This window comes from Ambystoma mexicanum, chromosome 5q (genome assembly GCF_040938575.1).
Source record: "Ambystoma mexicanum isolate Mex_15411 chromosome 5q, UKY_AmexF1_1, whole genome shotgun sequence".
Lineage (NCBI taxonomy): Eukaryota > Metazoa > Chordata > Amphibia > Caudata > Ambystomatidae > Ambystoma > Ambystoma mexicanum.
The window spans coordinates 566924843-566951628 of NC_090933.1; positions in this window are offsets into that span (position 1 = coordinate 566924843).

The window sequence follows — 26786 nt, forward strand, 5'->3', positions numbered from 1 at the left end:
TCATTAGGGCACGGTTCAGTGAGTCGTACAGTTGTGAAGCGCCACGACAATTGCAAATATGCGGTGATATGACATGTAAAACAGTAAGATAAAGTAAAGGCGGATACAGTGAATAAGAGTTAGTCTAGAGGCAAGTGTGCATAGTGAGCACGTAGAACAGGCCAAGTCGATCATGAGAGAGAACACAAGCACGGGCATGTATATTTTTATAACTAGTAAAGCATTTAGCATGTGTTTGTACCCTCTGTGACTTGCACGTGTAAAAAGAATAAAACAGACACTCCCTGGACAGGGAAAAAGACACAAAAGAGCAGGTTGCAAGATTTCAAGGAAAAGTTTATCTAGATTTCTGAGAACGCCCTGACCACATTAAGGTTACAACACATTATATAAGCACATTGACATATCTAACATATGATGCTATGTTGGACCTGGATTGGTCAGCCAGGGTGGTGTCTTAGGTGTGGGCATCATCTCTTCCTCCGGGTTGGTCGCTTGGTTGGCGGGAGGATTGACGTCAGACATCTGTGCTCCGGATGGGTGAAGGTCAGGTCACTGTGAAACACGGTGGTCACTGTCTAAGCTAAGAAAATACATTCTAAATAATGCATGCACTAAATAATGGTTGATCAAAAAGACACTCAGTAGTTTATCATGTCACTATACAAATCACACAGGTATCTATATCATCTGTAACATTTGGGTTATACAGATCACAGGTTTACGGGTCTTGACCACTATAATACTCTCATTGAACTGTGGGGTTAGTCTCACAAGAATCTCAGGTATGTGGCATTTGTTAGTATTGGGCACGATATACTGCAGCAGGGGTCTAATGTTAGTTGGGGGTCTGTTGGATGGGCTTCATAGCATGGTCAGCGGTCTGGCACATGAAGGGAATATATTGCAGGGACACAGGGTTAGAATGGCAATAAGTTTCAACTGGCGAGGGTAAGAGGGCAAGGACACTTTTGTGGAGATGGACGAGCTATGTGCTTAGCTCATGTTGGTTCACATGCAGGATAGTGATCTCAGAGGAAAAGGGATGTGTTACATTTATTATTTGTTGCAAGCATCTCCGGCTTCAGCGTGAGAATGGAGCTGCAGAGTTTTCCAGTCAGAGTGGGAACAAGGGTGGGGGCCAGGTGCTTTGAGCTGCTGTGACGGGGAAAGGGAGAGAGGCATTTTGTACTATCGCAGTGAGGCCTGGTCACCAAGATGGAGTCGAAAGGGGGTACAAAAAATGGATGCCCTGTGTCCTGCTCAGTGGTCCCATCTACGCGAATGTAACCCAAAGTTAACATTGCATAAGGGCGAGGGGCGTACCCACTACTGGAGGCACTTGGTCCGAGTTTTGTACTGAGAAGTGATGGCAGAGAGGGGCCTGTTGGCCCCTCGCTTCCACACATTCCCCCCTTTCGTTACATCTAAAGTGACAAATATTTTTATTTTTTATTCTTTTCATTCTCCCTCCGGTAGTACTCAGCCTCCACCACAGCCTCCTCCCACACGGGTGTGCCTTTTATTGGCATCCACGCTCTGCATACACTTCTTAAGCTATTTCCTCTTCTGGCATATTTGTCTGGTGTACACATTAAGTAAATTCCTAATCCCCATCTAGATCCACCCATACTTCTCGGTACCATTGCAACTCCCTTGGTTCCTTTATCTTTGTATGATGCAAATTATCAACTATATCCCCATATTGTCTGTAAATTGCTGTCATCCTGTATTGTGGTGTAGTGTACTCCCCTGTTTGTATTTGTGCATCTATCATGGTAGCTACCGTTGTCGGTCGGCCCATTGTTACCATCATCATAGCTGAGGTTGGCATACTTTTCTCACAACCCCGGAGTCCCAGTTGGCACACACAGAAGAACAGGAGCATAAAGACGATGATGGGGAACAGTATTTTCATTGCCACATTTACCCATGATGGTATCCAACTGAACAGATTGTCAAACCACGTGCTTTCTTCTGCGCCGCCTTCTGTTCTCATCCTCTCTCCTAGATTGTGTACTGCTGTTATCACATGTGAGAGTGTCCCGTTATTAGCATCTTCAGTTGACACGAATGTGCAACACGCCCCCCAATTTTTCGGAAAACACCACCGTCCATCACCGTGAGGAGATCTAGGACATATCTGTTTTGCATTGTCATTAGGCGCAGTGCGCGGAGCTCTATTTTTATCACGTTGAACCCTTCTTCAGTGTCGTTAGCCAGTTGGATGAGGTCCCAGACACTATCTGCAACCATTTGGCATTCGTTCGTGCTTGCAGTCCCGGGACAAGAAGTGAAGCGAAAAATGTCTCTGCTGATGAAAACAGCTTGTATTTCTGCGGGATCTAAGCAAGGAGCTTCGATGATTCGGACGAGATGTAATTGGAGGACCTTTTACTTCGTGTCTTCTCTTTAGTTCATATTCTGACAATAGTTCATACACTGGAGCTTCTGTTATCATTAGTTGGGGCGCTGTCGATGGTTCAGCCGATTGCCCTGCTGCCGATATGCCAGCCTATTGCCCTGCTGTCCCTTGGATATGGCTCTCTGGTATTACCATCAGGGCTGTGTGGAGGGTGGCTAGAGCACAAGTTCCTTTCCACGATGCGGGAGGTGCAGGTAAGCTTGTTTACCGCAAATCCAGTACATATCCATTAGTGCAGCGGTGCCTTTCCTCATGTCAGGTATGATTACCGTCTTGTTACATTTCCTTGTCTCCCCCATGTTCATTCTTCCTTCCCCATGGAAACACAGTTCATGTGGCACTTCTTTCTGTATTTTGATAGGTTTTTCTAATGCTGTGACCCACGTTAGCTTTGTCACATGCTGCGACCAGATGGGGTTACATACCTCCTTTATCCATTGGAAAGTGTCAATGGATAGTCCTCGAAGTGCTTCTGCTTTGCATTTGATAGTTTCTTCGTGCCACTTATTTTCTGCATATCGCGTCCCCTTCATGACATGAAACGGTTTCTTAAGGCAAATTACTCCTTGGCGTCTGCTTGTGCACATTCTCTCATTTTCCAGTTTTTGCAATGTGACGGTGTGCGCTTGGAACATGAATTAAACATTGGGCCTCGACAAGGGCACTTCCTGCGGTACTAACATTTTCGGTTTTCCTGATGCATGCGGAATGAGTGAACAGACGTAGCAGCTTTCATTTGTTGCTTGCTTCGCCGTGGCACTCATGTCGGAATACCATTTATTTGATTGATCAGGGTGGCAGGGATCTTCTATTTCGTCTAACCCCAGGTCATGATAAATGTCCGATCTTTTCCCTCCCGCCCCCCTTTTTCTCCTCCTTCTCCCTTCCTTGTTACTGTCTTTCACCTTTTTGTAATGTATTGGAAACATTCCAGCCCAAGTTGTATCATTGTTATTCACTATGACATGTGTATCTTCATCAGTAGCAGCAATGTCGCGTGAGGTAGGGTGTATGGTTGTCTGTGAACGTGTACTAGTGTTAGTTAAATCAGTTGGCCAATAATAATCTCCATCGTATTCGTTATATTCATAAGCATAACTCATATTTATATTCAGACGTAACAATGACACACTTGTTGGTCCTACAGTGGCGTGTCCCTATAGTTGCATCACATCTGTATTGTTAATGTTAATCTCATGTGATTCTTTCCACATAGTCTTTACCCCAGTCCATATCAAGTGTGACCCTTCTCGTATCAGGTTAGCCCCTCTCCCCCCTTGTGCATGTCATTAACCAAAGATTGAAGGGTATAATACCAAGCCATAAAAAACAACATTACTGACAACAAAACTGCAGCACATTTTAAAACACTTTCAACATTACTGAACCTATTAGCCCTAATGGCGTCCCTTTCACTATCTAGCATTAATTGGTTCTCCGCGATTGTTGTTCGTTGGGCCATTTGTCACCTGGAGGGGCGATATAAATTCGTGAAGTCACTACAATATATACATGTATTTACATTTCTTGTTCAACTTCATGTTAAGTCGTCATTTTTAGTCATGTTTGCTCATTTTCTCTATTACACATTTGCTTTTACTATGGAGAGGAGGAGAGTGAAAGAGTGATGGAGAAAAGCGTGGAACAATGATCGAAAGGAAGGAGAGAGAGAGAGAGAGAGAGAGAGAGAGAGTAGAGAGGGTAGAGAGGTATGGAGAGGATATCGAACAACCAAAAAGGAAAAAAAAAGGAAAAATGGAAAAGAAGGAAGTAGGAGATAACTCGTGCAGAACAAGATGCATATCATAACTTTTATCTCTGCAGGTTCTCTTTATCGACAATTTTGTTATCCCTTTTCAACCTCATTTGTGGTACCAGTGGCACCATCTTGCTCCTCCTGAGGGATTGTACTATCGGATGCCCTCCTCACATCTGATAAGTGCACCCAATACTTCAATCCCTTCACCTTCACTGCAGTGGGTGTACTATAAATGACCTCCTAAGGGCCATGAAACCTATGTGAATTCCACCTTCTTACAAAGCTGCGGACGTACACTTGTGCTCCTGGCATCAGTTGCCTGCTTGGACTGTCTGTGGCCGATGTGGTAGTATCAGTCGCCACATTTTCAGTGAAAGGCGGTGCTATTTGTCACGCTATGCTGCGTACTGCGCATGTCAACTGGGTTAGGTATTCCTTGAACTCTTCCCTCAGCACTGTGACAGCCCTGTGCGCGTCCGATGCTCTTCTAACCAGGGATACTGGTGTGTGTATTTGCCTCCCAGTTACAATTTCATGGGGGCTCAGATGGTGATCTTTACATGGTTGCGTCCTGAGTTGGAACAGTGCTAGGCACAAGCAATACACCCAGTTCTTCTTCAGTGCATTACACAACTTGGATAGCTTACTCTTCAGCAATCCGTTGATCTTTTCTACCATTCCATTCGCCATCGGATGATAAATTGAGCATAGCTTGTGTTTTACCCCCAAGAGTGACGTTACTTCCTTAAAGAGGTCATTCACGAAGTGCGTACCGTTGTCTGATCTTATCACATCCCATATTCCCCATCGGGAGAACACTTCCCGAACAAGGAATTTCGCTGCACACTTCGCGTCTGGGTGGGGACATGGGCCCGCTTCCACCCATCTTGAAAAGGGGCATACCACCACAATCAAATATCTTGACCCATTACACCGCTCTCTCATATCAGCATAGTCTATATGGAGCTCTCTAAATGGTCCTGTTGGTCGGAGCAGGGTACCACGCAGTGTTCTCAATGTCATCCCTGAATTATATGTTTGGCATGTTATGCATTCTACAATGAATTTTGACAGGTGCTCCTGTAAATTAGTGACGAACCAATGTTCCTGGATGTCTGTGGCAATGTGTTGTTTCGCTACATGGCCGGGGAAATGCAGCTTTTGGAATGCTATTTCTAGTAATTCTACGGGCATGACTACCTTTCCTGTTGTCTCCTGCCTCCAAATGAGGTCTGTGGCTGATTGTTTACATCCCCGTTTGTTCCACAATTCTTGTTCCTCCTGTGGTGCTCTTCTTTGTAACTCTATTATCTGCGCTATTGGTGTATTACTGTAGGCTTCTTCTAATGGTTCTGTAATTGTTGCCTTTACAACACATTTGAGTGTTGGTGTTACATTGAAATACGAGGCTTCCTTCGCCGCTGCGTCGGCTGCCGCGTTTCCCAATGAGATTGAATCTGTGTTGTTGGTATGGGCTTGGCATTTCACCACTGCTACTATCGATAGTACTGCTAATGCATCTATTAACTCATTCAACAATGTCGCATTCTGTACTGGAGAACTGTCTGCCCTCCTAAATCCCTGTCTATGCCACTGTGACAACCCTGAGTGGACTGTGGTAGTTGCGTATGCTGAGTCTGAGTATATTGTCACTGCACATCCCTTAGCTGTGTGTAGTGCTTCGATCTGCGCAGTTAGTTCGGCTGCCTGTGCAGAGTAATGGGATGGGAGGCGCTTTTGCACAATCGTCTCATAGTCATCTTCCTCCATGCGCACTACCGCCATCCCTATGTTTTTTTCCCCTGTTTCGGGGTTTATTGATGCTGACTCATCTATAAAATATATTTCTCCCTCCTTTAGGGCATTTTCACTTGCTTTTGGGATGTCATCAGCTTCCCCCTCATATGTGGCACAATCGTGTTCCTGTATGTCCTCTCTCGTGCATGGCTCTGTGATGAATGTTGCTGGGTTTACTGTTTTGCACCTTACAACGTATACGTTGGGGCTCGAAATTATTATTTCATATGCTGTTGCTCTTTGTGTTGTTAGTGTTGATTTTGATCGCTCAAGAATGGCGAATAGGGAATGCTCCGTATATAGCGTTACTGAACATCCCATGACAATGATGGGGCTCTTTTCAATCGCGAAGGCCGCTGCTGCGAGAGCCTGTTCGCACGCGAAATGGCCTTGCAGTCCCACTGTAATAAGCCAATGGTTTGTGACCTAACGATGTTTTTTGTGTCAGTACTGCCATCATCAGTGTTCCATTACAGTGCGAGAACAAGAAAAATGCCTCGATGTCTATGGACATGATTGTGCCTGGCACGACATCTGCGTGTGCAATTGGGCAGAATATGAAATCTGATGGTGTTCTCCATTCTTTTCTTGTTATCTCTGGTACCACTCGTGCTAATACCTTGATGCCATGAATAAACATGCCTATGTCAATGGGTATTCCTCGCACCACAACTTCATTCATCACTGAGCTGATCATGAACATGGCTCGTACTGGGCACACTCCTGGGGTTGAACATACTATTCCTCGTTCTGTAAACGAGATGGTCATATTTAATTTACTTAACAAATCTCTCCCCAGCATATTGATTGGCGCATTTTCGTGGTACAGTAAGGGTGCGCGCATGGTTTTTCCGCCCACCGTTATATCAAGATCTTTAGAGTAAGAACTTTTAAAATAGCCCCAGAGAACCCCTGCGTTTCCAAATTCCTGCCTGAGAGCGGAAACCGCCCTTCCATAAGACATGACTTCTCTGCTCCTGAGTCTACCATAAAGATAAACTGCTTATTTCCTATCTCTGCCCCCACTAGTGGTTCCTCTTCTGCACGTAGGGTGGTGGATAGGACTGGACACGCAAGTGTTCCCTGTGGGCTGTCCTAATCTGAATGTCTTTCTTGTCATGGCACTGAAAAGACATTGGGCCTCATCACGACTTTGGCGGTAACCCTTAAATCTGGCGGTAGCGCTATTACCACTGGATTTAAGGGTCCGCCGTATCAGGGCTTCGGCGGATTTTGCCCCAGCTCTGAGCTGGGGGGAAATCCACTGAAAATTTGCGCTATTATCGCCGGCGGGAAATCCGCCGGCGGTATTAGCCCGAAGATTCCCCATTGAGCCCAATGGAGAATGGGGCATTCCCGAAAGGGTTCAATGGGGAATGGGGACTTACATTACTGCCGAACTCGTGATCCGGCACTATTAGCACCGGGGAGTTGGGTGGTAGGGCTAATACCGCCCGCGCTAATAGCGTTACCGTTACCGCCCAAGTCGTGATGAGGCCCTAGCGCTATGGTGTGGGCGCACCGTTTGCAGCTGTTGCAAAACAATTATTGTTTGCGTTTCCTACTGCATTTTGTCTTGCCATAGGTTGTGGCGGTGGTTGCTGTCCTTGCTGCATTTGAGGTTCGTTGTAGCATTGGTCCTGCTGTCTCCCTCCTCCCATCGGTAGTCCATCAGGGCTACCTGGGTGTGGGCACCCCCAGCCTTGTTCGTTCGCTATGGCCTGTTGCCCCTGGAAATACCCGGAAGGCCGCATTCTACAATCTCTTGTAGTGTCCCCATCTCCCACAATTCCATCATGACCCTTGTAGTCCGCCTCTCATTCCTTGACCACCAAATCCTCTATTCCCCATACCTCCAAACCCCCCTCTCTGGCCACGGTACCCACCTCTTCCTCTTGCTGGTCTTTCTTGCCACTGTTGTCCGCCGTATTGCTCTTCTCCGTTCCACAGTCCTTGTCCTCCTGTTGCCCACAGTGCCGCTATTGTGACTGATCTGTTTCCCGCTCCTTCATCCTCCTCATTTTCTCTATCTGTGGCTACGCTGGCATTGATGGCGGCGACCTTCAATAATTTGTTCTGTACCAGCTTCGCCTCGTCTGCCAGCCTTTTTTGTGCTATCTCCTTTTCTCTCTCTTTGATCCTCCTGCAGTGGTGTACAATTATACTCTGTATTTCAGGCCAACCCTTGGCTTCTATCCCAGCTATTTTATCCAAGGCCTTCTGTACCTCCTTTGGGAGCCCCTTTTTGATGATAAAATAGAACAAGGCGGTGGACTGATTCCACGCCGTGCCAGTTTCGCTTCTCCACAAATCCTGCACCCGCAGTATGAATTGCGTAGGATCCTCGTTCTCCTCCATTGTACACTGCATCACTAAATGTAAATCTGGAATATCTGGAAACGTGCGCCGCAATGCATCCCACACTTGTGCTTGAATGTTGTTGAACGCCGACCCATTGTGGCGGTCACAACTCATCGTTACTCTGGGGAATGCGGCCTTTTCCCACACTGCGTCTGCTTGGTCACCAATTGCTGACACTAATAAACTTTTCACATCCCCTATTGCTAGTGGCACTCCTGCCGTATTCTTCTCAAAGGCGTGTATCCATTTCCCAGCCCCTCCCGATTGTGGGGGGAGGACCTTCAGCAAGTTGTTTTTATCCATTTGAGCCCATGGAGTGTAGTGTGGCCTACCTGCTCCTTAATTTATCAATGGCATTTGTAACTTGTGTTTCTTTCCTACCTTACTTACGGCACCTTTCTTTATTTTACTTACCATCATATTCCTTCCTCGCTGTCTTAATCTACCCTGCCATAGTGGTGGCGATGGTTTATCTGGGTAACGGCGGTTTGGCAGTGGGAACCCGGCCTCAGCAGCTGCCTCTTCATATTCGTCTAAGTCACTCCATACCTCTTCTATCTCTGATTCTTGCTCATTGTTTTCTTCACGTCCTTCCCCTTTCTCACTTTCTGGGCTTGGTGGGCGTATAATCCTCACGGGTTTGTCATTTAGATGAAACAGGAACTCCCCTGACTGCCACTCTTTCTCTCACCCTTGTGGTATGCATGTTCCTTGCGATGATATTGATCGTGCTGGCTCTGAGATTGCTGGCGCCACTTTCCCTGCTGTGCTTAATGATGGCGTGAGATCTGCCATGGATAACGGTCGCACCTCTCCTCCCCCTGGCAGCATTTGGCCTCTATCGCACAATGCCCTTAGCCGTGTCATTTCCATTTGTGCATGCGCTAGCTGGTGGTCTAATTCTCCAGTTAAGTGTGCCAAATTCATGGGGGTGCACTTGTCGGACCATACAAACCTCCTTTATCATAGGGCGGCGGTGCCGTGGCGATTGCTCCGGTTGAGGGTGTGGGGGTGGGACATGCTGGTGTGTACAGGGGCTTGCTGTATCCTACTGCTGGCCTTGACATTGAGGGATATATTTTCATTGTATCGCCTTCAGCTGTAGTGGTTGTGCACTCGCCCTTTGGCTTTCCTCTTACCTCTACCTGCGTTTTATGGTTTTCGTTCGTTCTTTCTTTACCTACCTCTGCTGTAGGCGTAACTTCTTCAAACATTCGCCACAGATGTAGTACTTCTCTTCTATTCTGTAACTGCTTCCCCTTATACCTTGCCAACAAGTGTGTGGACACTAAATCTAACACCCTTTTATCAAATGACCCATCTTCTGGCCAAATTGGCGTCACACTGTCTCCTTTTATCTCTGTCAACCACTGATCGTGGTATTTTTGTATCTTCTCACTGTATAACGGAAGGTGCTGACAAATATGAGCTAGTGGTGTTATTCCCCCCATGATGATATTTTTCTCTTTGTCTGTACTTGCCCTTCAGTTTCTATTTCCCTCTAATCGCTTCTCCACTTGCCTTTCTTTCCTTCTAGCTGGACAATATACCACGAATCTTCTCAATTACTTGTAGGTTGTATGCACATATATGTATCAATATATATATATAAATCAATTTTCGATGTTAACCTTATGATTGTTGCATGTTCAAATTCAACAGTTAATTTTTGCATATTTTGCCACTTTACCCACAAATCAATCACAGTACTTGGATATCCTTGACAAAAATGGACAGAACACAAAAGACATGTAACACATATCATGCAAATGCACTACCTGCGTGCTTTTTCTTCCCGTTTTGTCTTTGTTATCACCCCTTCCCCGTTTCGCCTACTCTTCTCATTCACTTCCCACCTCTTACACCCTCTTACTCTTTTCCAAGAATTCTTTCGTACCCAGAAAAAGAATGTTCTAAAATAACTACTACGAGTCTACTCAACATGCAAGACTCAAACTATTTTCTCTGTATCTTCACTTATTTATTCTGCATTGGACGAGACAATGCTATGCAGCGCCGCCTTCTACCCCATTCGGGCTAGGATACCACTTCTCTTTTTCTCTTCACTTCTCACAAAAACCTAATGGCCATATAAAGGACAGATCAGAAAAGCCTCATCATCACTCACACAGGCCCTACTCTTCCCTATAATCCATTACCACCTGTCCCCGCTATTTCCCCCTTACCTTTCCTTAGTAACCTTCGCAACCGGCACTCGCGTGTTCAGTCAGGTGACTCGAGGGTCACCGCTCACAGTCCGACCCCAGTCAGGTCCGCACCCCAACCAAGCCGTGGCCCGCCTCAGCGAGCAGCTTTTCAGTCGGGTATTCGTCAACCGGGAACCCTTGACCCTTCTTCGTAGCGTGCACAGGCTAGTCGGCTGCAGAGGCGATGGTTTTGCTCGGCGCCGGCCTCGAAGCACCTCTCCAATCATGTTGCAGGGGGTCACCAAATGTTTGTGCCCTCCCTGATTTACACATGTAAAAAGATTAAAACAGACACTCCCTGGACAGGGAATAAGGCACAAAAGAGCAGGCTGCGAGAGTTCAAGGAAATGTTTATCCAGATCTCTGAGAACGCTCTGACCACATTAAGGTTACAACACATTATATAAGCACATTAACATATCTAACATATGATGCTATGTTGGACCCGGATTGGTCAGCCAGGGTGGTGTCTTAGGTGTGGGCATCATCTCTTCCTCCGGGTTGGTCGCTTGGTTGGCGGGAGGATTGACGTCAGACATCTGTGCTCCGGATGGGTGAAGGTCAGGTCGCTGTGAAACACGGTGGTCACCGTCTAAGCTAAGAAAATACATTCTAAATAATGCATGCACTAAATAATGGTTGATCAAAAAGACACTCAGTAGTTTATCATGTCACTATACAAATCACACAGGTATCTATATCATCTGTAACATTTGGGTTATACAGATCACAGGTTTACGGGTCTTGACCACTATAATACTCTCATTGAACTGTGGGGTTAGTCTCACAAGAATCTCAGTTATGTGGCATTTGTTATTATTGGGTACGATATACTGCAGTAGGGGTCTAATTTTAGTTGGGGGTCTGTTGGATGGGCTTCATAGCATGGTCAGCGGTCTGGCGCATGAAGGGAATATCTTGCAGGGACACAGGGTTAGAATGGCAATAAGTTTCACCTGGCGGAGATGGACGAGCTATGTGCTTAGCTCATGTTGGTTCACATGCAGGACAGTGATCTCAGAGGAAAAGAGATGTGTTATATTTATTATTTGTTGCAAGCATCTCCGGCTTCAGCGTGAGAATGGAGCTGCAGAGTTTTCCAGTCAGAGTGGGAACGAGGGTGGGGGCCATGTGCTCTGAGCTGCTGCGACAGGGAAAAGGAGAGAGGCATTTTGTACTATTGCAGTGAGGCCTGGTCACCAAGATGGAGTCCAAAGGGGGTACAAAAAATGGATGCCCTGTGTCCTGCTCAGTGGTCCCATCTACGCGAATGTAACCCAAAGTTAACATTGCATAAGGGCGAGGGGCGTACCCACTACTGGAGGCACTTGGTCCGAGTTTTGTACTGAGAAGTGACGGCAGAGAGGGGCCTGTTGGCCCCACACACATGTCGTCTATGCAATGTAGGCGTTGCACACAGTCAAAACAGATTCATAAATTAAAACCGAAAAGTTTTAGCACCCACGTGCAGGCCCCTGCAGAAGGTACGTTTATGTTCATTTATTTTTTATTTCAATATGTGTATGGATGCATGTATGCTTGTGTTATGAGTGAGTGTATGGTGATGGGTGCTCATATGAATGATAGAGTGATTGCTGTGTGAATGTGTGTGTGTGTTTGGTTTGGTCTATTTTGGCAAGTGGGGGGTATATGGAAGGAAGGAGGTTTGTACAACAAAGGCATTTTAAAAATGCTTTTGTAGCACAATCCCCCTATCAATCTGCCAAAATCAGCTCTTTTTCTGAGGCGCTGTGGAGCCCAGGGGACAGGGATGGTATTCCTTTAACTGAATATCTATCATAGATATCCAGTCAAAAATACCATGCCTTCCCCCTTGGCCCCCAGCACCAATTGCAAACTGTTTGGCTTTATACCCATTTATTTAAAGTATGCTCTAAAATGCAACATTTTAACCCATTATTTTAAAAATATTCACGTGTGGAAAACCCCTCACGGACCCCCATTGATTGTTTAGGGCTCCCTTGCTGCGCTCAGTCGATATGGCATTTTTGTGGGAAATATTTATGCCCCTCCACTTAAATAATTCACCAGCTGCCACTGGTCCTCGGACTGTGTTGGGAATGGGGTGGGAGAGAGCCCAGGGACTGTGGTGGGAGCAGGATGGTCGGGAGCACTGGGATAATGGTGGGAGTGGGGTGGGGACAGCCCAGGGTTTGTGATTGAGTGGGGAGAGCCCCGGGAATGGGTAGGAGTGGGATGAGGGAGCCCAGCGACTGTGATGGGAGCAGGTGGGTGAGCCCAGGGAATATACTTGGAGTAGGGTGCAGTGATGGCGCGCAATAGTTCATAGCCATTTGTACATACTGTCCATTTGGCATTTTTGGGGGAGCCCGGCCTGCCCACATTTTTCTCAGGCGGGGCTAAGGCCAGAAAAATGTGAAGACCACTGTTTTAGATGGTATATCCCTGCAAACGTTACCATTCACTACATGCAGACACCAACTATCAAAGCAGGAATTCGAGATTTTACATTTGTTTTTAAGGTGGGTGATGGTCATGTTGCAGCAAAGCCTGGGCCATCTAGTATCCAATAGTCAGTGTTGAAGTTCCCATCTATCGATAGATGTTCACCACCCCCCTTTCCAAATAATTGGAGAGAATATCATTAAATTGGAATCGAAACTCTTCTAGAATGGGTATCACTTCATTCCAATATAAGGTGACTATTAATATGGGAGATATTTATAATTAAACTTCCTGAAGGTCTACCACTGTTTGAAGATCTTGTGTCCCGCTGTACAAGAGTATATCTCTATATGATACGTGATAACTTCAACCATGTTTCCTGGAGTAATACTAGTGTATGTGTGTTGAGGATTTTTGCAACATCATTATTTTTGAGAAAGCTGTTAAAACCTCTAGTGTTCCAAGAGAGAAGTGGAACTGGCTTCACTGTAAGTCTTGGGATAAAGACCCGTTTCTAGTTTCCCAATTCTGCTGAATGCCTTTCCCAGATTGCTTGGGAGTGGCTATCTCTTGTATCATTATTTTATGGATGGGCTTCTGGTTGGGTAACACGCCCTAGTGAGACGTCTGCTAACACGAATCAAGTATACCAAGCCTGCTTTACCAAGATATTCCAGGTTGTGGGATCTAAATATGGTTTGATCCCTGTTCTGTTCCTGCCACATAATAAACTCATGTCCAAGATGGTCAATTTGTGTTTAGTTGGCATTTTCGGCAGGAGCTAGGTTGAAGGATCTGGTGTTTCTTCTAGTAATTCACAGTCACTTTGCCATAGACTATTTGCTTCTGTCACACATCCTTCTGGATGATGTGCAATCCTTTCACTAATTTCTGCATAAAGTAACCATTACACTCTTTGGATGCTTTTGGATCTCCTCGGGTAAAAGCAATAATAATCTCTCCCAAACAATACTTTATAAGGGAACAATATCATGGCACTATGTTTTCTCCCTCTCAATGCATGTAAGATAAATGGTAAATGCCAATCCCTTTGTCCCGCTTCCTTGCTGAGTTTCTTACAATTCACTTACTTTACTTGCTGTCCCTTACCACTTGTCCTGCTGCCACTGGAATTTGATAGTTTTGCTGAACATGCATCATATGACATAATAAGCTCTATAATGAGTTGGGGAGTATCCCGGCGCTAATTGTGCCAGAATACCAACCAATGCTATTAGTTTTAGCGCAACTCGCCTGGTGCAATTGGCGCTGGATCCCAAGCTACTCTGGGGTGGTAAATCCCCATTCCCATTGGATCCATTGAACCAATGGGGGTTTCTTGGCACTTTTAGCTCCAGCGCAATTAGCGACACCCTAATAGCACTGAAAACGGGCGGAAAGTGGGAGTTTTACCTCCAGCTTTTTGGTAACCTCAAGATTGGGCGTTACTGCCACTTTTTCCCACTATGCCCAACTCGTAATTACCCCAATGTCTAAAAAAACTGCTGAGCAAAATGGTAAGTATTATCTGATGTGATTTTATCAAAACGCCAAATTGAGTAATAATGTCAATCATGAAGGGGCAGATTCTCCCAAAAAGTTTTGGCATGTGTTCTCGCACCTCATTATTTGAGCACTTCATTATTTGTGGTAAAAGTATTGCGCATTATTCACAAAGAGCATCTGAATGTATGCATCATAGATTCCCGTTCCCACCCCCTTTGCACATTTGCATTTAATGTTCATCCAGAGTTCACAATTGGGTCGCACTTTAAAATGCTCAAATATAAAACATATTCCCCTGCGCCTGTTTACTACAGGTGCAGGGCGATATACAATACAGTGTCTTTCCTTACCCTAACTCTGTCATGCATTTTAGTTTCAATAAAAGTGGAACGGAAACTGTATGAACCATTTGCTGTCCAACTTGCATTTCTTTCCCTCAAGCCAGGATAGAAATGCCTTTATTTTTTTCTATTTCACAATGACGACCCTTTAAGCGTTACTGTGAAATGCTCCCCCGATGCTTCCAGGGGTGCTGGAAGCCTGACACACATTAGTGTCGGGGGCACACTTCTCAGATCAATGTATACAAGTGGTCTGGCCAGCGCATTGTTTGCCGTACTGGCCCAGCTGACTGAAATGCGCAGGTCACTATAGTGATTAAGGTGATCTGTATTTGCTGCATTAAGAATTGCACCTCTTTCAACAGTTCCTTAGACTGCTGTGCAATTGGTGCAACACTCTCCTTATGGATGCTACTTAGCTTCACATGTTTTGGATCCCTAGTGATATACAATTCTATACAGACTTTTACACCACCAAAATATAATTTGTGCGGTGCCCAAATAATTGGCAACTGATCTGGCAATATTCACAAGACACATAGGGACCACGGTCAGATCTCCATTGCCCATGACTGCTATAGGCGAATGCTAGAACAATCTTATAAATATCCTACCGCTATCCATCACAACAAATCCCATGATAGCTTCCTCTGGAAAAAAAACAGTCACAATTATTTTCTCCTAAATCAAATTCAAACATTTGATATTTTATATTTTCAGAGGGTGAGGAATGGGGTCACCTCCTTACCCTTGCATTTAAATGATTTTGCAGTCTTTCACTTCCTGAAATGCAGCAATTATCAACGAGATTGAAGCCTCAGAACCCTCCAAAGCATTTGTTTCATGATTGAATCCCCTCACACTGAAAATACACTGTACAGGGGCGCTGCACCATTTGTTTTGTTGCTTCAGTGTACTGAGGCTGGACTTTCTGCAGTGTCCTAATTCAGCTTGTTGATCCCCATTTGCGCAACATGCACTAGAATGTCTTTCTGTTCACTGGGCCTACTACCCAGTAGGTTGCTTCCTGCTCTGGAGGTCTATTTGCTGCTACTGGTATTGTCAGCCTTTAATGTGTAAAAGCTCTTCCGTGGTTTCACATGACGTTTTGCAGTGTTATTTACATCTCTTGCCCTTTATTATCCCAGATCTGTCTCCCTCTAAAATGTATTATGCTCCTTTAGAAAACCTACCTCTTCCCAGCTCTTGCCTTTTTCCTTTCCACCCTACCTCTTGTGCTTTATAGCCTCTGTCTTCTGTTCACTGTTGCCACCCCTTCTCTCATAGATTGCACATTGCTCTAACATTGGCCCTCATTAGGACCCTGGCGGATTTTTTCCGCCATCGACGGACTTTTCCGCCATGGCGTAAAGTCCGTTTACGCCATGGCGGATGGTGGACTTACCGCCCCATTCCGAGGTCGGCGGGGCGGTAAGTCCCCATTGACCCATTTACCCTTCCCCATTCCCATTTCGGCCCCATAGGGTATAATGGGAGTGGGGAAGGAGTTAATTACGCCACCGTAAATTACGGTGGCGTAATTAACACCAAGGTCCCATAGCGCCATGGATTTTTACGCCCGCAAAAAGCGGGCGGAAAAATGACCATGGCGCTCTGGGAACTCGGAATTGGCGGTAAGGGGTCGGCGCAGCTAACGCTAGCGTAAACCCCTTACCGCCAGGGTCCTAATGAGGGCCATTGTCTATTACCATCTTCCATCTGGGTAACATCCACCTGCCCACATTTTACATTCCCTCACTGGTGCAACCTTTCTTTGGATCATATGCTCCTTATCTGCCCATTCCAATACCTTTTTATGTGCCTCCTCTTTCCCACCGTGTGCACTACATGCACCCTGTGCTTACTTGGTTCTGGACTGCCTGGTGGTACAGCGATCTCCAAGCTGAACACAGCAGGTTTACTTAACACTCATTATTGTGAGGTAAAATCACTTTCCTTCATTTGTTGCACTGATGATCCCCTGCTTCCTCGATATAGCTGTGGATTTCTTTCCACACCCATAGTTGGACCCTCTCACAAGGACTTTGGAAAAAATAGATGGAAAAACTATTCTATTAAGCACTATATCCAACGGAAAAAACATGTTTTCTAAACCAGATCTACTTTGACTTTCTCTTCAGGAATAATTTGACATGTACCAAATGTTATGGTATTGGATTCTTATACAGCTCAACACGCACAAAGCCTGAAAGTCACTGCAAGAAGGAGGGCCAATACCAGGCCTCAGGACCAGGACAGAAAACTGAAAGCAATTCCAATATAATCATTAAAATGATAAAATATTGTCTTAACAGCCTTTTTGAAGCCTGCAAGACTAACCCCAAGGCGGAAGCAGACAGATATGGTGTTCCAAAGGAGGGGGGCCTGAATGGAAACACACTGGCCACCACAATTTCTCATTTTATGCCGGGGGACAGAAAGTTTAAATTGGTCGCTGGCCCTCAGAGTGCGAGTAGTAATGTTCTTTCTTAATCTATTAGCTGGGTAGCTGGGTGCTTGGTTGTTAAGGCAATTGTATGACAAAGTCAAGACATTATGAGAGAAACGTGATGGCAAATAGGCAACCAGTTAAATTCTTGTCTTTATTGAGTGACATGGTTGCGTGGGCCCAGATTGCAAATTGTTCTGACCGCATTGTTTTGTACTACTTGAAGGCTATGTAGGTTTTTATGTGAAGGGCCTGTCAATAGGCCATTACAATAATCCAGAGGTCTACAAAAAATCTACAAAAAATAATAAAAATTGTTTCAGCAAAATGTAAAGCTGACCTATACCTCCAATACTGAGTGTTCATGTGTATTTTACACAGTAGTACACTACATGGCAAAAAGTAGTATTTTGCATGAATGTCACCTATTGATCGAATTTGCATCAAAATATATTGCAATTAGTAGAAATGTTCACTGGCAGGACGCCCCCCTCTTTTGCATCATTACAATAATCCAGGCATGAATTAAAACGTGCTGCAGCTAATGAGGCAAGATGTTATGGAGACAAATAATGTTTGATCTGTCACAGAAGTCTATCAATGTATGAACATGAAGATTTTATTTGTGAAATATGTTGATTCATGGTCAGGCTATAGTCTAGTGTGACACCAAGACTTTGTATGTGGGGGCTGACCACAATTGGGCAGTTAGTTATAAGAACATGGAAATATCGAGCTTCAAGTTTAGAAATTCTTTAAGGCAATGCTACAATCATAAGCTCTGTCTCACAGTTAGCACCAGTTAGTTAAGAGCCATCCAGTGCTGGATCATTTCATAGATGATATTTAGGAGAAGAAGATCAGTATCACAATCTCCAACAAATTCTGGGATAAGCTGAGTGTCGTCTCCATAATTAGTGTAGATGACACCAGCAGTATCAAGCATGTCGAACAGTGGAAAGGTATAAATGTTCGATAGAATAGGTGAAAGACAGGTGTCCTGTGGCACTCCACATAAGAGGGGCTCTGGAGGGACCTTAAAGTTTTCAATAGCCACCAGTGCTGTTCTAGGGCCAAGAAATGAGGCAAGCCAAGACACTGTGGCTTCTGAGCAGCCAACCTGGCCTCTCATCCTGTCCAATAGGAGGGAAGAATCCACCAAGTCAAAGGCAGCCGACACATCTAGCAAAACCGGAAGAGCAAACTTGCCTCTTTCTGCTATTTCCACCAAGTTTGCACGTAACTCAATCAGGAAATCCAGATTGACGTGAACTTAAAAGGCCATGTCGTTCAACATGTTCTTGAATTTGTAAATAAGCGATCTAGTCCAGTATCTTCAATAAAAATGGTACATTGGTAATGGGAGAGTAATTACCAACATTCCAGAAATCTAACTTAGGCTTCTTCAGAATAGGTGTTTTCCACACATCTTTCAAGCTAGATGGAACAACAGATGTTCTAAAGGATGAGCTAGTGATTTTAAACAAGATGGGGGTAAGCAAGTGAATAGAGTCCTGTATGAGACTTAAAGGACACATATCTGAGACACATGATGTGGGTTTAAGTTCTAAAACAATATTTTGTATTTCCTCCGATGGAGCAATACAATCAAGTAGGGGGACAGTACGGGTTGTGTCATTTCGACTGAAAAAGGTATTAATTGTGTTTGGCTGCACAGAAATAAGGTGTTTCTGCCTATTAATTATGTTGGTTTAGTAAGCACAACCAGCATCACAAATACATACATAATCAAATATATCAGTGAACTTTTTTTTTTGCTTCCAGTTTCACATCAAGATTCTGGCAAAATACATCTTGGGGGCCCTCAACCTGGTTGTCAATTGGTGTTCATGCCAGTGCTTGGACCATCATAGAAATTGGTGCTTGTACAACTCTGAGTTCCTCCGTCTTTAAGAGTTTTGGGAACATTCTCATCTGAATCTTTTTGTGTAATACCTGAAATCCCAGATGCTTAGTTTCTTTAGGTGGATCTGTTTGCCCTGGTAATGGAGGAATGTTTTGCAGTTTTTGGGGTCTAGCAAAGCACTATGCACTTCCCCTATTCTCATTGATAGATAGCAGACACTCTTCCTCAGGTCCAGTTGAAGAGCAGGGCTCATCCATTGTACTCACTGGCTGTGCAAATGGCCTTGGAATGTCCAAATCTGTTCAAAGGTTTTAGAGGCACCCTTTGGACCCTGTGCTCCAACCTCAGCAAATGTTTCTCAAAGTTGATAGCGTGGTTGGTGAAGTGCAATACTGGTCCCTCAAGAGCACTTTAAAAGATTTGTGGGCTCCAATCAGTAAATTCTGGCCCGAGTATGATCTAGGCTTATGACACAACCTGGGGAGCATAGGTTTGCTGGTGCAGTCGGAGGAATTTGGATCCCTCTCATGCAGGATATTTACAGGTGGTATATTCTTTGGCATTGTTAAAAGCTATATTGGATTACCATGCTTTGATCCACCTTGGATCAACCCCATCTCCAGCCGAAGCACGCAAGAGGCTCCTCTGGGTATGCCAAACTGGGAGAAATTGCCTCATCCCAGCAACACCAGCGGCAATATCAGAGAGACCAACCACTGATAGACTTGGCAAACAGGTGACAAGAGGGCGTGTCATCCTTTCTGGCTTTTGGCATCACTTTCTGTCTGGAACTTCACTGCAAGCTGTCATCTTGGATTGGTGACATCACTTTCTGTGGCCATTTTGGATCAGTGATATCACTTCCTGTGGCCATCTTGGATCACCCCCATCTCCAGCGGAAGGCCACAAGAAACTCTTCTCGGAACACCGATCAGGAAGAAATTGCCTCATCCCAGCAACACCAGGTACAATATCAGAGAGACCAACCACTGACAGAATAGGTGATCAGGTGACAAGAGGGGCATCCACCCACGGGTGTCCCAGATATTGGCAGAACAGTGAAGGGTGAAGAACAGCCACTGACCAGCCTCTTTGTTTCTTAGCCTATGAGCATTTGATTTGGCCTTTCTCTGTTGCACTTGTGAGTACCCCATGCTTCCTAATTACTGTAGTGTCTATCCACACTGTGCTACTCGCCTATAATGCATTCTCTCCTCCTCCTCCTCCTGCTGCTCCTAACCACCTCTCTCTATGCTTTCTCCAATTACACTACAACTTCCTGCTTTCTTATCCCTGTTATACAACTCACAAATCCAAACTCCCACTGCACCTCTCTGCCACCTCCTTCCAACAAACAAAGCTCTCAAGCTAACCATAACTCATCTAACACCTCGCCACCTCACTTCTCTTCCTCTGAGACTCAACTTCTATGCTCTTCCTTGCCTCATAAACTGAACATTGCACTTTCGAATGCTCAATCTGTATGCAACTAAACTTCCTTTCTCACTGACTACATTCACTCCAGCTCTCCTCCCCTAGACCTACTTTCTATCACTGAAATCTCGTATTCTCCATCTGACACTGCCACTCTGGTGGCCCTACATTACTTTATTCTATCCGTCATTCACTCTTCTCAACCTACTTGCAGGGGTGGATGCATCAGACACCTACTCTCTTCCCACCTCAATGACTCACAAATCTCCAATGCCATGCTCTCGCCTACTTCTTTTGAATTCAGAATCTCTACTATTGCTCTGCCTCACTCGGTTCACATCATCTCTATCTATCACCCTCCTGGTCCCAGTGAACCATTCTATGATGATGTTGGCCAGCTCTGTGTTTCTCCTTACACGAAACATCACCTCATTCTCTTAGGTGCCTTTAAATTTCCCTCTCCAACCACTCCTCAGAAATCTGAACTTCAATCTTTTCTTAGTGACCATGCTCTTCACTCTATCCATAACCTACCTACACAGGGAGACATTAGGATCTTGTATTGATCTACACTCTGTCTCACTCAGTACTGTTACTCCTTCCATATCCGATCACTCAATTGTTTCCAACACCATCTCTGTTCCACCCTCTGTAAGGTAGGCCCAAAAACTGATTGATAAAAAACATTCAGAGGGGTCAGTAAAGAGTGCACATCTTGCAATGAAAACACATTTTATTGCAGGAACATATGGCTGGGAGGGCCAGTCAGCTCCATAGAACTGAAAAATTAGAACTCACTTGACACCCCCGGGTTAGTTACAGCTTTTAAAGACAGACCTCTCAAAAAAACTACATTGGTAATATGTGTCTAACACAGGTAAATCCCACATTTCCTATTGGCTATCCCCTATACAAAAATCTAAACAGCACCTTAATTTTACACCTCATTGGTCAATTGAGTATCTGTGATGACATGAGTATAGCCCCCTGTTAATGACCTAATTGTGCAGTCAGCAAAAATACTTTTTTTTAATTGGTCCATTACATTCAGCTAACTTGTTCCAACAATATACTTTCATTATTGGTCATAACAACTTCAGATAATTTGTGAGGTGCATGTCCCTAGAAGAGACCCAATCATGAGCGAGTGTGAAGAACGAAGTCAATAGTATGTGGCAATGAAGTGGACTTTCTCATGAGACCAGAAAACTTGGCAACCAGGAACGGCTATTTGACCTTGCAGCTGTACTCTTTGGCAACACCTCTTGTTACTGCCATGTTGAAACATGTTGCTTTCCTTGTACACATCCTCTCCGATCTCTCTTGGGAACCAGATGTCTTTATAAAGGCTCAGCCGAGAAACTGCCCTTGGGATTAATTTCTCTGATTGATTTGTTCTCTTTAGCTTGGGACCTGTAGTTCTAACATGCCTGCCACTTCTCAATGATGGCAGTATAACCACACACTAGTTCAACGCCTTGGCAATGTCTGGACATCAGGCCAAACTAATCTAATTGTCAGGAACAAAACTGATATAGTGCGCTCTATTCTCGGGTCCTGTGGACTGCTCTGCCTTTGACCATCAAGTACTATCTGTGCGGTGCGTCCCCTTTCCTTCAGGGACTTTGGCTGCCCAAACACTTACTGGGGGAAGGGAGGAATGCAATCTAATAAAAAGAACCCCAATACGCCAACTGACCAAAACTGCAACCTCTAACTTTGCCTAACTCAAAATGGCAGAACTCTTTGTAACGTGGCTGACAGCCCTTATGTTACTATAAAATCATCATTACCTTCCAGTTTCCAATCCCTACTATATGACTCATTCTCCTCTCATTTCCCACTGCTGCTTTCATCCCTAAGACTTAGCATTCTCAACCATGGGTCACTCCATTCATATGCTTTCTCTGCACAGACATGCGTGGCATACCCACTCGGTTGAAGACCTGCAACTCTACCTCTCTGCCCTGAACTCTCTCATGTCCACTCTTTATAGAGCAAACAGGGAATTCTACGCATCTCTCATTGACTCTCACGGCAATCATCCTCGCTGGCTACAGGGCACCCTAGGCTCACCCCTCTTTCCTCCTAAGTCTATGACAATCAACTCCACTCTCACAGCCAATGACCTAGCTGGATACTTCACTGCAAACATTTCCAAAGTTCTCTCCTGACCTTCCTTACATTCCAACTCCTACATTCTACACACTTAACCTACTCTACATACTCCTCTACCTCTATCTCTCACTTTAGTCACACTAATATTGATGAACTGCTATCTGTACTGATGAAGGCTAACCCCTTTTGTGTCCCATCTGACCCTCTTGCTCCTCAGCTAGTGAGCCTATTGCCTCTTTCATGGCCTCTCTCTTCTCTGAACTCTTCAACCTGTCTGTCAACTCTGCTTGCTTTCCCTCTGTTTTGAAAACAGGCATGGTCATCCCTCTCCTAAAAAATCAAGGGGCTGACCCGAACCTACCGGCTATCTTCTGCCCTGTGACTCTCCTTCCACCCTACTCTAAAGTGCTCAAAATTATTGTGTCCAACTGGTTGACCAATTTCTTAGGCATCCACAACCTTTGAGACCCGTTACAAGTAGGTTTCTTCTCCTGTCACTCCGCAGAAACTACTCTCATGTATCCAACTGCACTGCTTCTGCTAAGCACTCAAACCTATCCTCTATCCTAATTCTCCTTCACCTGTCTGCTGCCTTTGACATTGCCTATCAGTCTGATCTCCTCAATACACTCTTTCTACCTGGGATTCAGGATGAAGCCCTTGCCTGGATTAAATACTATCTTGCACCTCACCAATTCTGTCTCCTAGAGCAACAACACCCTTCAACTCACTCCTCTAAATGTTGGTATTCCATCAGGCTCTGTCTTAGGTCCGCTCCTCTTTCCACTCTACACCTCTGCTCTTGTGGTACTATACTAGTCCTTTTAGTTCTCATATCAAATCTTCACAGCAACACCAAAATCTTCTTATCTTTTCCAGAACTCTCCACTGATCTCTCTATCAACATTTCCAATTTTCCCTCTGCCATTAAGTATTGGATGGCTTTGCACTCTCTGATGTTAAACTCTACCAAAACAGAGGTACTCTTCTTTCAAGCCAAAATCTCTCTCTCATCTCTTCCTCTGCCTATCCAGTTCCCACCCGACACTCTCCCCTTTTCTGTTTCAGCTAGAAACCGCAGTGCCATTTATGTCACACCTTCTCTACTTTCATCTCCAAAACTGGAACAGTAGCTCGCCTCAACCTCCCAAATATTAGAAAAATCAGGTACCTCCTTCCTTTCAACACCACCAAGGATCTCTTAACCACTCTTGTCTTCTCTAAATTTTATGACTGTACCAGCATCCTCTTTGGTCTCCCTAACTATGCTTTCTGACCTCTCGACCTCATCACAAACTTCACTACCAGAACTCTCTTTGAACTCCCTCACTTCACACCTTCTTCAACATGCTGCCACCAGGCTGGATGGCTGATGATGCCAAACAGGGCCAGATTTAAATGTCTTCTCCTGGCTCACAAATCTATCCATCAGAGTTACCCTCTTATCCTACCTCTCATCGACCTGCTAGCTAACATTTATACCCGCCTTGCCTTTGTCCCACCGGTCCTCTGCCTCCACTCTAGCACTTCAACCATCATGGTCACTTCCCGATCACAGCTGTCCGTACTGCCTACCTGCACCTAAAAATGTCCAATGTTGGTTGTCCTTATTCTATGTATGTTCACTTATTGTTTTGTACCCGCTGACTGTCCTTTTACTCCCCTCCACAACCTGGTCAGAATGTCCCTCAAACTCACTCCATTGTAAGAAGCTCACCACTTGCTGTCAAATCTAATTTCTTATCTATTGGACGTTCTTTGTGATCAAAACAGCATTGGTCCTCTTGTATACAATATAAATAATTGATTAAATAAATAACACATAAATTAAAATGCTATTAACAGTTACCATTCGGCTATTTCATCCGGGCATCCTCTGGCAAAGGGTTTTTCTTTGGAAGAACAACCAATGGTATGTAGATTGTTGTAAGGCCATCAGGCTGTCTTGTCCTTCTGCTTTCAAGTACTCTTTTCCTTGGCCCATGTTTAGGGCATGGACAGTGAATTCAGATCTATTCCTTCAGGCATTGGCAGATACATTGGTTATTTTTAGGTTCCTTGTTTCCTTTAGGAGAGTGTTGGACATTAGGGATTGCAGTCTCTCTATGTTTAATGCTCATCACAGGACCAATACATGGACGTCTGGCATTATTTTTCTTCCTTTCCAAATTGTTTGACTGGCTCTGTGTGGTCCAGTGGTATGTTCTTATGAAGTTAGAATGGCCGCCCTTCAAGGGTCCTCAGATCAATTGTTAATTTTGGTTCACAAATCTTTTCTTCTGGTCTCTTCTCCCACATTGTCTACATGGATAAACTGGGAAATGGATCAAGCTGGCATAGCTATCGCCCTTCTTTGAGCGCATTCCGCCATGGGTGCCAAGGTGTCTAAAGCTGTTTCACTAGGGAGGTTTGTGGATATTCTTAGATTGGCCGACTGGTCTAAGGCTCGTACTTTACATCAGTTCTATTGATAACCTACTGTGCACATTTGTAATTATGCTAAAGACAAGCTTTGAATTTGAATAAGAGGAAGCATCCATGACATGCCATAGAATGTTAGTTATATCTGTCCTAATGGAAGATGATGCCAGACCTTTTAGTATGGCCAGATGCCTCAGAGAGAACTGACTGCTGCAGGGCCTGTTGTAACTCCTGCCTAAAAACAAACAATTTATTCTGCAGTAAGCAGGGAGATGCTAACTTGCAGTCTATGAGCCCTGAAACTGCATTGTTTGGGACGATGACAGCTTTTATTTCTGAAAGTTGATAATGACTGAAGCAAATGTTCCACCATCTTGGCATAACAGGAAACCACTCGAAAAGATTTGTCCATAATGAGGATGTCATCCAACTAAATGGTCAGTTGGACCCCCTGGCCCAGAGGAATTCTGTCACAGGTCTGAGCAATTTGGTAGCCCCAAAGGAAGCACAGCAAACTGGAAACATTTCCCTTCTATGAGATAGGCATCCTTGAGGGACAAGCCTTAACAATGATTTCAATATGGCCATCGTCTCCATATTGAAGTGTTAATACACTTCAGAGAAATTCTATTCTGGGTTTTTTGATGGGATGAAACAGTTTCCCTTCTTCTCCACTAGAACATTTTTTGCTGACATAGCCCACTAGGTGAAACAACACTCTCTCGACTGTCTGATTTACTTAGAGCTCCGTGCGCCTCTTTGGAAATCAACTGGTGATGTTCCCTCAAAAAGTATTCCACCCTCCAACCTGAAGCCCTGTGTGGTTTGACAAACCCAGAGGTCTAGAGAAAGAAGAACCTGAGGAAATTGCAGGAAGACTACCCTGGTGCGTTGATAATTTCTGTGTCAACGGGACCACTCTCCTCAGATATATGGTGAAAGAAGACTGTCTAGGTCTCTGTGGGATGGAATGAGCTTCAACGTGCAATAAGGACCTGACTAATGGGAACCACCACCACATGATCCCTGATACTACTGAACCTGGAGGAGACCTGTTTGGAAAAACTCTTTCACAAGGAATAGTGAGCTTTGTCTAGGCATGTAAATGTATTCACTTAATTCCAGAGTTCCTTGATAAACTCATCTCCAAATAACAAAGTCCCATTGTCTTACCCTTTCTTGGCTTCTGCCATGCTCCTCAATTTGATACCAATCTTAAGAGGATGCCCCTTCTCCTTTCTTTCATAACAGGAACATTGGCATTTCCCAAAAACCAAAGTGCCCATTGGGCTCTATTGTTAATCTCTGTGCCGTCCCCGGAGTTTACTCAGCCAATTCTAACTTTTCATTCAATGGACTCAATCTGTTGTATTAACATTGCCATTCCCTGTTGCATACCTTGGGCACTTATTTTTGGTATTTAGAGAAATATTTGATTATCTTGGGGTCAACCATAGGAGTAGAAGCAGCTCCCATGGGAAGGGAAGATCTGGGCACTCTGCCTTCATTTTGCTCCATTGCGGCTGAAGATATTTTACTGCAAACAAAGGTCCTAGCATGATCTCCGACAGTCTGAGAATGGCATAATTTGCTAGATTTGGGGTGAGAAGAGAAATCAAGGGAAAACATAGGTTTGCCCATAGCATCTTGTAACATTAAATAACTCTCCCCTGA